This window comes from Cupressus sempervirens, chromosome 1 (genome assembly GCF_028749045.1).
Source record: "Cupressus sempervirens isolate cs-2001-9-10 chromosome 1, ASM2874904v1, whole genome shotgun sequence".
Classification (NCBI taxonomy): domain Eukaryota; kingdom Viridiplantae; phylum Streptophyta; class Pinopsida; order Cupressales; family Cupressaceae; genus Cupressus; species Cupressus sempervirens.
In genome coordinates, this window is record NC_143118.1 from 185,091,457 (window position 1) to 185,104,279 (window position 12,823).

Consider the following 12,823-nt stretch of genomic DNA (forward strand, 5'->3'; position numbering starts at 1 on the left):
TATAGGTATTTGGTCACCCATCATGTACAACATGCTTGTCAAATTGCCATGGCCTACCCAGCAACATATGACATATGTCCATAGATATTATATCACATAGTACCTTATCTTGGTAGCTTCCAATCTTGAACTTCAGTGAGCACTGCTCAATGACCATGACCTTGTGGTCATCTTGCAGCCAAGCAATGTAGTATGGACATAGGTGTTTCTATCTCTTCAACTTCAACTTGGTGACCATCATTTCTAGCACTAGATTGTTAATACTTACATCATCAATAATCACATCACAACACTTATCTTCACATTTACACCTTGTGTGAAACAAGATCCTTCTTTGATTAGACTCATTCTCACCACTCGTCATGACTCTTCTATTAACCAGGACTTCTCCTCTTTTATCATCTTCAGAATGTGATGATCTAACATCTTCATCAACATGTACAGCTTTGGCCTAGCCTTTTTTTCTTTGATCTATCCTTCCTTGGTGCTAGGAACATTCAAATTCTCTATGCCCTTCTTCTCCATAGTGAAACCATTTTCCATGGAAGCCTCCTCTTCCAAATCCTTGTCCTCTTCCTCTTCCTCTCTAATCTCTATTGTTTTGATGATGGAAATGATTGGAATTTTTTACCCTCTAGTTCTAAAATCTACTTCCAAACTCATCCTTGTTCTTCTGATCATCATTATGACCACCATAAGATCATCCACTAGATCTTCCATTGTGACCTCTTCCACTATTCTTGTTGTCAAATCTCTTTCTTAGTTTCTCCTCAACTCTTAGGAAAAACTAGTATACCTCCTTAATACTATTCATTAAACCCAGACTTAGCTCATCCTAAATGTTAGGCCTTAACCCATTAAGATAATGGGCAACTTTCTCCTTATCAGCTTCTACATGGCTAGTTCTAATGAGAACTTGGTAGTACTCTTCATTATACTCTTGAACAAATTTTCTCGCTTGCTTCAATCCTTGATTTCTTGAATAAATCAAGCTTATAGTCCATGGAAATAAATTTTTTCTTCAATTTAGCTATCCCACATGGGTGTCTTCATTGCAATAATTTGCAAGACAAGCTACAAACTATCACCTAGAGTTGTTTTAGACAATGTTCGAGCCTTTCTTAGCAAGGCAATTTTATGTCACCTAGGAAGGTTCTAGACATTAAAACTTAATACCTAGGATCGGCAGACCTTAGCAATACATATAGAGTCGATCAAATACATCTTTGACAATTACTTTAGATATTTTGGGTAGCCAAACTTTGAAAAGCCATAGCTCATGAACCGTTGCTTTAATTGCTATTATAACCACTTTTCAAAAATGCCAGCTCATGATCTATAAGCTCGAATTTGCACTAACACCCTTCCATTGAGTTTTTGGATCCCATTTGGGTACTCTAAGACCTCCAATAGTGAGTCTTTATATTTTTCTACAAATTTTTCCATCAAAAATCTGTAATAACTTCTCCAATACTTATTCTTGAGCAATGAGATTCTTATGGTAGGCTTACAGCTCTAAAATGAACCTTCCTATACAAAATTAGAACATTCCAAGCTCATATGATGAACTTACTAAGAATAGAAAGCTCCCATAAATAGTAACCACCATGTCTACTAGTACTTATTAAAATGGAAAAGACTAAAAATAAAATATTTTTGGGTGATGAAAGATTTCTCTTACACCCAGGATGCTCTTGCATCATATTGTCTCCAAAATAGGTGTCGAATATTGATTGAAGTTTCTAATAAATTTTCTATAGAAAGAAGCAAGCCCATGAAATCTTCTTACCTCAAACACATTTCTTGGAAAAGGCCAACTTAATATGGCTTCTATCTTATTAGGGTCCATCTTGATAATCCCTCTAGATATTATAAACCCAAGATATACAAGCTCCTCTTGCAAAAAGACACTCTTCTCTAGGTTGATGAATAATCTTTCCTCTTGTAGCCTCTCCAAGACCAAATCAAGATGCTCCAAGTGATTTCTTGTTGTCTTACTAACTACTAGTATATCATCAAGATACATGATGAAAAACTTCCCAAGGAATTTTCTCAAGACCTTATTCACAAGTCTCATGAATGTACTTGGGGCATTAGATAGCCCAAATGGCATCACCATCCATGTTCATACAAGCCTTCATTTTTTTTAAAGGTAGTCTTATAATCATCCCCTATCCTTATCCCAATTTAGTGATATCCACTTTTCAAATCAACCTTAGAAAAATACCTTGATCCACTCAAATGATCAAGAAAATATTCTATGCTAGGCATAGGGAATCTATACCTTATAGTAATCCTATTTATAGCCCTAGAGTCCATACATAGCCTCCATGTCCCATCATTATTTGGAGCTAAAAGGGATGGAACTTCACAAAACCTTTTATCTAGGAGTTGTTGAATCTCCTTGTTTTGTTGAGGGGTTAGTTTATAAGAAGACTTGTTTGGCAAATTTGCTCTAGGAATAAAATCAATATTATGATTTACCTCTCTGACTAATGGAAGTGTGCTTTGTATATCTATGTCCAACATATCAACATACATCTCTAGTAGATATGCAACCTCCTTAGGACCTACTCTCCTCTTTGGTTCTTCCATCTTAGGGGCTTCCTCCTTCTTCCTCTTGTCTTGTGGCTTTATTACCAAAGCATAGCATGGGGATCTATCCTTTTTGACAGTTTTTAGAAACTCCTCTCCTACAAACAAAAACTTTGATTCATTTTGCTCCTCCATACTATCAAACATAGGTAAGTAAGTTACCTTCTCTCCTTTATAATTGATGGTGTAGGTATTCAATCTCTCAAGTAATAAGTGGAAAGCATCCATTGGAACAATATCACAAAGTACTTTACCTCTGTACTTTCCAACTTGTACCTCCACCCAAGCTTGATCTTCAAAGAAATCATGCTAATTCTTTGTGAGCCATCATACCTTGTAGGGGAAAGTGTGAGGCACCCTTCTTAGTTTTAGTATCTCCACTAATTCTACGAACACCATGTTGTCAGTAGAACCACTATTAATTTGACACAAGGAGGGTAGGAATGACTACGACCAAAGGTACACCCAAAAATCCAAATCACCTTGGAAAGCTAACATAATGGAAGCAAAAATAAAAAGAGAAAAACACCACACAGGGAGAGAATGAAACACTTTTATTGATTCATCAAGTAATTAGGATACATGCCTAGATGTAAGGCCTTCTATGTTACTACTAGATACAAAAATACATTCAAGATCCATGATCCAACTTCAAATTTGTAGTTCTAGAAAAATATGCATCAAAATTTTTAGTCCTCTCAATTCTACCAAAATCTACCCTAACTCTAAGCCTAAACACTCTATTTATACTTTCCAAAATGACTTATAGAAGATTCTAGAACATTAAAAAATAGAAAGGCTGACCATAAAATGGTTTGTACACATCCTAAGATAAGATCTTATCATAAAAGTCATAATCAAAATTAATCCTGGAAGTCAGCTCTCATTAAGAACCAAAACATAGAATAATCATCCAAATGTTGACACTTAGCATCAATAAGTTCACTCAGCACATGAAGGAACACCTGACCAATTTATGATAACCTAAACACACACTAGATAGCTTGAACACGCTATAGAATGAGATGGGATAACTGCAACTCAGTTTATACTGCAAAATTAATGGTACTTGATAATTTTTGCAACTTGGCAATGACTGAAACTTGGAAACAACTGGCAAAATGAACACAAATGAGTAGGATAACATGTTAACCCAGGATGCTCCTACATTAGACAATTAGGGTATAAAGAAATGATTTTGTTGAATCATTAAGATGTCACAACCTGAGCTAAATCCAACTCGAATTGAGAAACCCATGTAGTATCTTCAATTGGTCTATTCTTCCACTTCACCAAATATTCATAATAGTATTTTCCTCTTGTGCTTTTACCAAATCTTTATTCTAATATCTATTCAACCTCTTCAATCTTCTTCTTAGGATTATCGTCAAGTACAACATATTCATCATCAAACTCATGATACTTATACAGACCAATAACATTGAATATAGGAGATATATCCATGTCATAAGGTAACTCAACTTCATGAGAATTTCCACTATCAAACTTCCTCAAGATCTTGTGAGGTCCAAACTTCTTCATCTTTAGCTTATTGTATATTCCAACTAGAAATCTGCATTTCTTCAAATGAACCATCACCTCATCACCAACTTCAAAAACATGATGACTTCTAGACTTATCAACATTCTCCTTGTACTTCTGATTGCTTTGTTCCAAGTCTAGCTTCACTTCCTTATGCAAAGACTCCATAAAATCAGCAAATTCTTCTCATACATCACTTTTGTTCTCTTCACCAGCAACATCCCTTAAATCTAAAACTCTTTTAGGCTTCATTCTAGTAACAATTTCAAAAGGTGTCTTTCCTATAATTCTATTAATAGAATTATTATATGCAACCTTAGCTTGCACTAATACCATATCCTAATTATGTGGTTCATCTCCAACTAAGCATCTCAACAAATTACCCAAGCTTCTATTTACAACCTCTATCTATCCATCAATCTACAGATGGAATGTAGAACTAAATTTTAACTCAATACCCATCTTCTTCCACAAAATTCTCCAAAAATATCCAACAAACTATCTCTATCAGAAATAACTCTTCTTGGTAATCCATGCAATCTAATAATCTCTAGGAAGAAAAATTTAACAACATGCTTAGCATATAATATCTTCTTACATGGTATAAAATGAACCATTTTAGAAAATCTATCTACAACAACAAATATAGAATCATACCCCTTTTCTATTTTAGACAATCTGAGAACAAAATTCATACTAATGTCACTACAAGGTTTCTCAAGAATAAAAATAGGTGTATACAATCTAGTATTTTGACTTACACATTTTGCAACTTGAAAAACTCTGTAACTGTTCACAAACTTTTGAATATCCTTATACATTTGTGGCCAATAATACTTCTCCTTCAACAAACTCAATGTCTTATCTATTCCAAAATGTCTAGCCAATCCACCGCTATGCTTTTTCTTAATCAAATTTGACCTCATAGAACTTCTAGAGATAAATAATTGAATACCTTTGAATGACATACCTTCTTTAATGAAATATTCATCATAATTACTCATGTGACCTGTTAGATTTGGTACTCTACCCTCTCTTCACACCTCTTAAAATTAGGACCAATATCATACAACTCATTCATATTATCAAAATCAAGAACTTCAATATTCATCTCGGTCAACAAAGAAAGTCTTCTACTTAATGCATCGGTAACTCTATAAGTGACTCCACTTTTATTCTTAATAAAAAAATGTAAAACTTTACAAATACTCAACCCACTTCATGTGTTATTAATTTAGTTTATGTCGACTTCCCAAGTATTGTAAACAATACAAACTCCTTAGGAATCAAATAATGCCTCCACTTCTTCAAAGCTTGAAAATAGCATAAAACTCTTGAGCATACACATAATACTTCATTTTAGTATCATTAACCTTATCACTAAAGAAAGCAATAGGTTTACCTTCTTTGCTTAATAAAGCTCCTATTGCACTACCACTTGCATCACATTCAACTATAAATACCTTATTAAAATCAAGCAAAGAAAATATAGGTAACTCAACAACCTTTTGATTTAATGTCTCAAAACTCTTATCAGCTCCATGTGTCCACTTAAATTCCTTTTTATCTCCTCTCATTCTCTCAGCCATAGCATTACAAACAACACTAAAATTCTTTATAAACTTTCTATAAAAACTAGCCAAACCAAGAAATAATCCTACCTCACCCACATTCTTAGGTGTAGACCATTCCAAAATTGCTTTATCCTTCTCAAGTTCCATTTTGAAACCATCAACTGAAATAAAAATTCCCAAATACACAATCTCTTCTTGCATAAAAGAATACTTTTTTTAGATTAATCATCAACTTCTCCTCTTTTAATCCCTATAATACTTGTCTAATATGCTCAATAATTTCTTCCTTAGTCTTATTGAATATCATAATGTCATTCAAATAAGAAATCAAAAACTTATACAAAAATATTTTGAAAAATTCATTCATCAACCTCATGAAAGTACTAGGTACATTAGTGAAACCAAAATGCATAACCAACCATTCATACAAACTATATTTTTTCTTGAAAGTAGTCTTTCATTCATCACCTTCTCTAGTTTTGATATGATGATAGTCACTATTTAAATCAATCTTGGTAAAATACTTTGCCCCACTCCAACTATCCATTATGTCATCCATCCTCGATATAGGAAACCTATATTTCACTATGGTCGTATTAATAGCTCTAGAATTAGTACACATCCTCCATCCTCCATTCTTCTTAGGTGCTAATACAACATGTACAACACATGGACTCAAACTTTCTCTAATTACTCCCTTTTATAGCAAGTCATGTACTTGTCTATTAAGTTCTTCATTCTCTACAGGTGTCAATCTATATGGTGCTTTGTTCAAAAAATTAGCTCCAGGATTCATATCCATACAATGAGTTACACTTCTTACTAGAGGTAAACCATTAATAATAGCCTTAGCAAAAATATTCTTATAATCATTCAACAATTTTGTAATTTCTACTGGCACTTGGTCAATATCCCCAGTTTGTGTTGTCACTTAGTCATTACTACCAACACTCGATCATATAGGAACTATAGAAAAACAAAATTGATTATTTTTCACTTCTTTTTCAAATTTCTTTCCATTAACCATGCAAATTCTCATAGTAGTACACTTAACCTTGTCTAGACTTTCAATCAACAATAGCAATATTTTCTTCTTCCCATTCACCCAAAGAGTATATTGATTCAATCTTTTGTCATGTACAACATATCTATCATATTTCCAAGGCCTATCCAAAAAAATATGACAATAATCCATAGGCATAATATTATACAAAACTTCATCAAAGTAATGTCCAATCTTGACCTTCATAATGCATTGTTCACTTACCAATATCTTATGCTCATCTTTAATCCATGAAACATGATAGGGTTTAGGATGCTTTAGCCTTTGCAACTATAACTTTTTAACCAACTCTTCTAATGCCAAATTTGTAGAACTTTCATTGTCAATTATCACCTTGTAGCATTTTCCAGCCATCTTACATTTGGTCTTGAAAATACTTCTTCTAGGGATAGGTTTCTCATCACTTCCCTTATTACATAAGGTTCTTCTCACCATTATATTTTCTCTAGCCTTAGGTCTTCTAGGTGAACCCTCAGCATCTCCTTGAATAACATCATTTTTGTTACCTTGCCCACTTTCAGAGGATCTACATTCAAAATAAATATGTCCTTTACCACATTTGAAACAATTACCATGAAAACCACCTCTAGAATAAGAATTACCTCTTCCTCATGTCATGCCCTAAATTTAACAGGTCAGAACACAACCAATTTTTTTTTTGAAAGGTATATCAAGGGATAATACACATGTATCTATATATAATAGATATATTGTATCAAACTACACAGAGATTGAAATCTACAATTCATGTTTCTTAAGGACATTAGGGTATCACTAATTTGACCATAGGTTGGAGGCAACTTCTAGGTACATTGATACTCTAACCAGGCCTTAGGTGTCAGGGTTAGGATGCTAGTCTACCAAGTTAAAGTTTAGGTATCTATTTAGTTAGATGCCAACAGATCAAATTTTTTTCAATTTATTTTGTTTTGGAACATAAACTAGGCCGTTGAGTAGGAGCTAGCACAGGAGGCACACACATGACATTATTAGGTTAGAATAGAGTGTTACTAAGTTACCTATTATCACTACACTATATATAGGGTAAATTATTTTCATGCATAATAGATTATCCCCTACCATTTAACATTTTTTTTAGTGCTCAATTATGATGTATTCATAAAATTTCTTTTCCCACTATAATGTGTCCTATCTATTTCATATCCTTTCGTATTTTAGTTTTGTGTATGGAATTTTGATATTAAGTAGACTATTCATTAGGATATTCATTCCAATGTAATTGTCATACATAATACACTTTATTTATTTTATTTTAATTTTTTATTATTTTTATTATCATTTTAAAATTATTTATACATACCATTCTATATTTATTATTACTAACTTAACTATAATTCTAACCTCCTCTCTAGTTAATACTAAGTTTAACTACAACCTAAATCATTAATACATTTGGCTACCATCATCATTCCAACCTACCACATATACTTTCCTTATACCACCTAAGACTTAAACTCTTTCCAAAGCAGTAATACTATTCCCATAACATGACATAAACTCCCCTTATCCTAACTACTAACACATGACTCAATCACAATCTAACCCTAAACATTTTACTAAAAGAAAACCCATTTAATAAAAGAAACACTTTCTCTTCCCAATAAACTTACTTTAATGTCATACTACACATTCACCCCCTAACATCTATAATTTACTTTGTCTTTAATTTTAACTCTACCCTATTATTCCCTAAGTCTACCCCCTTCCCAAAGCAGCTACTCCCTAGATGGGCATCCTTTTCTCCTTGCCCAAGGTGGGATGCCTAGGGATGTCTCCTCTAACTTTATGTCAGATGCAAAAAATGATTGAAAACCTGAGCATGTATGCCTAGTAGGAAGTTTGGACATTTTCAAGGTAGTGGACATTCTTTTTAAAACAACCAAATCCAAGGCAAGTTTGTATTATCCCACGATGGAGGCACCTTGGTGGGGGGTCCTAACTTCATGTCAGTGGCCTAACTTAATTTCCAAGCACTCCTAAAGCTTAAATGGAGATGTAGGTATTCAAAAATGGTGAGGACCCACTATCCTCCAATCCCTTTTGACTTTTTACTTTATGCAATTTGAGAGATGGTTGCCTTGGTAAGTGGGAGAGAGTTTAGACTAGGGAATGATTAGACCCCCCTTTTTTAAAGGTTCTCTTTTTAATTCATTTGATGGGGATAAATAAGGTACAACCCCCACCACCCCCCCACCCTTCACATTGCCTAGGTCTAAGGGGAGGGTGGATGTCTAGGTCTTAACTAATTTAGCTTTTAAAAAATATTCCTCCCCTTTTTTAAGGTCTTGACTTGTGTCTTATCACCTTTTTTCTTATTTAAACTCTCTCTCTCTCTCTCTCTCTCTCTATATATATATATATATATATATATATATATATATATATGTTATTATTATTTCTTTTTTATTCTAAGAATATCCTTTTGAATATTTTATGGGACTGTAATAGGGGAATATTAATTTTCCATTCTCCATACATTTTCTAGAGAGGAAATGTGTACCTACAACAAGTCATCTTATAGATTTGGACTATGCATTTTCTTTTCTCAAGCTAATTTTTTTTTTATCCAACCATGGAATTTTAGTGATTATGTTGATGATGTGATGGTGTTAACTTAGAACTTGAAAATTTCATACACACAAAATGAACTATCAAACCATGGAAACTTTCTTCCATTACATAACATATGAATTTACAATGCAAACATCTACATTTTGAATTGCTCAACTATATATATAATATTCTTCCACAAAACATTTATGAAATATTTCTACCAAATGATTTACAAATAACATAAGAAGAAGGATCACATTACATAACTTCTTCATAATACATCAAATGAATATTTCCTTACAAGTAAAATATATACAATTTCTCAATCCTTCCTTTCACAATTTCAAACAATAAAGAATGATAAACAATTTTCTTTTACATCAAAATGAAATAAAAATGGAGGCTTGATATCACAACACATTTGAGATGACATGGAACATTCACCTCTCTTTACACACTTGATTATTTTTTCAAAATTTTCAAGGGTGAAACCCTAATATCTTCAAGGAAACCATCTTCACAAAACCTATATACACACACCATGGAGGCTCACCTCCCATCCTAGGCTTCTATGAAGCCACTCACTAAGTAGGGAAACCAAGATACAAATGGGATACACACATACAACATATGATAATGCATGAGAATTTTACAAGACAACACATAATACTCCCTTCCAAGGTTTACATATTGATCCACCATTGGAATCATAAGAACATTGGTGAAGGTGGGCTCTTCAAGAGGAGATATGCCATGTCAATACAACTCACACTCATTAAATTCACAATACCTCTACAAGGCTTTCATCATACATGCTTTTCTTCACAATCTTCCACTTATCACCCCAATCATAATATGAAGACAATGGTTCAATGGATCCCATACTCCATGAAATTTCCCCCCTTCTCTCCAAGAGAAGAGGCTCTCTACTACATTTTTGAGCCCAACTAATCCCTTCACCCAAGCCTTCTCTTCCCTCCCAAGGGTGAGTGAAGTCTTCACACCCATGATCACATTCATCATTCAAATCAAAACAAGAAAAATCAAGAAGGAAAGCCAAGAAATTTGCATGAACACAATACAAATCCACACTGTCACAACACAATACCAATATCTACCATACAAAGATTCACAATAAGATGCATGATCCCATGACAAATGCTCCATGCTTGCAGATTTATTATGCAATACCAAAAGAAAGAAAAAATGAACATGGTTGACACACCAACCTTGCTCCAAGCTAAAGGCAATGACATTTTTTTTAGAGCTTCCTTAATCTCCCTTGAAACCCTAACTATCTCTAAGTTTAAAGAGTTGGTGAACACCTCACTAGTTTTTCCAAGACTCTCTACTAACCCTTTTTTAGTAGGAACATCAAGCCCCCTATTTCTTACATTGTTGTCCCTTCAAAAAAGAAAGTTTGACCAAGTGGGATTGTGAGGGTATACTCATGGGGGAAACCCAAATTTTGAATTGGCTCAAGAGTGCATTGTTTAAGGGATCCCCTAAGTTAGGTAAGAACTAAAATGGTTGAATTTAGGCCACTAACATGTTATACTACCATATGGGTGGCTTATTTTCAATAAAATAATACTTTAGGGTCACATTTAGGCCCCCTAAAGTCCTTGACAAGTTTGAATTCCAAAATCAATATAATGGTGACCCATCCTAACACTCTCTCCCAAGTTGGTATACTTAAACATCTATTGAGAAAAAGAAAAAGACCGAGATTAAATGACCTTATGATCAACACCCTAGGTGACATGTCATCAACACATGGACAATAACAAGTGTCAAGTGACACATAAAAGCACATTCCACATCACCATGACATGTCCCTACTACATATTTATGATTAAATATTTCCACATACAAGAAAACCAACATTTATGAAGAAAAATACATTCACAATGAGGCTTTTGAATCTTCCAAAGATTTGCCTTGGTTAAACTATGTTTACATAGGTTTGGAAGTTGTTTCCCCCAAGAATTTTCATGGTTCCACTTCCTACACATTAAAATCAAGCATCAATAGTCCAAGAAGGTCATAAAAAATAAATATCATCAATGCATATAATTTCAAACTTTATGAAATCCAAATTAAATTTCCTTTCCTAATCATTTCAATTAAATCATTCAAGATGTTAGAATATCAAATCTACATATCATAAACCATCGTAATCAAATTAACATCTATCTACATATCACATTAAATAATGAATCATTTTAATTAGATTAACATTTCACATCACATCAAAAAAATCTGATTTATACCCTGTCACAAAGTTGCATCCATATGTGTTCAATCATCCCATAGACAGTGTCAGCTTCTTAGTACATATCATAAATACAAAACACTACTAAAATATCAAAATCACTAGATAAAGAAATCCACTATCCATCTAAATCTTGAATAACTACCAAATATCAAAGTATTGAATATCAAAATGCAAGTAAGAATGTCTATGCTATGATGGGTCGAGTGAGGCCTCATACCTCGGTAAGAACTAGTACCTCCTTAGTATGAATCACCACCTTTCCACTTGGTATTGTCTTTGTCATCATTATTTCATTTAAATTTTCCCTTATCTTTCAAAAAACTATCAAATCTACCACATTTTCCTCTCTAGAATCTACCTCTTTGTCTTTGTTCATGCTTCTTTGTCAAGATCTCATTAGCTTTCAAGGCATATTGGTATGCTTCTTCTACAATTTCCAATTTCATAAAACTTATCTCATCTTGAATTCCAAATCTTAATCCATTTAGATATCTTGCAATTTTCTCAACTTCATCATCCACATGTCCATATTTGATGTCTAATCTATATAATTCCTTAGTATACTCCTTCATGGTCATGTCTCTTTGCTTCAAATTTTGCATTTTTCTCAACAAGTTAACTTGGTAATTAGCAACAAGGAATTTTTTCTTTACCTTGTTCACCATCTTCACCCAAGTTTTGATCTTTTCTTTTCCTCCCCTTTGTCTATTAGTTTGTAAATGCTCCCACCATAGTAAAACATGACCTTTCAACCTAGTGATTGCAAGTTTCACCTTCCTATTATCAAGAGTGTTTTCATACTCAAAGAACTTCTCCATATTAGAGATCCAATCCAGCACAACCTTGTTATCCAATTTTCCATGATAAGGAAAAAATTCTATAATAGGCTTTGAATGTACCCTAGACAATAATCTCAACAATATTTCCTCATCTTGATCTTCTTCAGGTTTTGGATTAGGGTTTGGTGCTACCACTTCATCATCACTCACATCATCAAGATGTGCTCCTCTCCTTTGGGCTATCTCCACAACATGTAATCTAGTAGTAATTTGTCTCAATGTATCCAATATTGCATTATCAAGATTTCCTCTACCTTGAACCATCTTCACAAATTAGCTTTGTACAATATTGTAACCCTCTACAAGTTATAGGTCAAATCCGCATATTGGCAACCCTACAACCAAATTTGAATCAAGG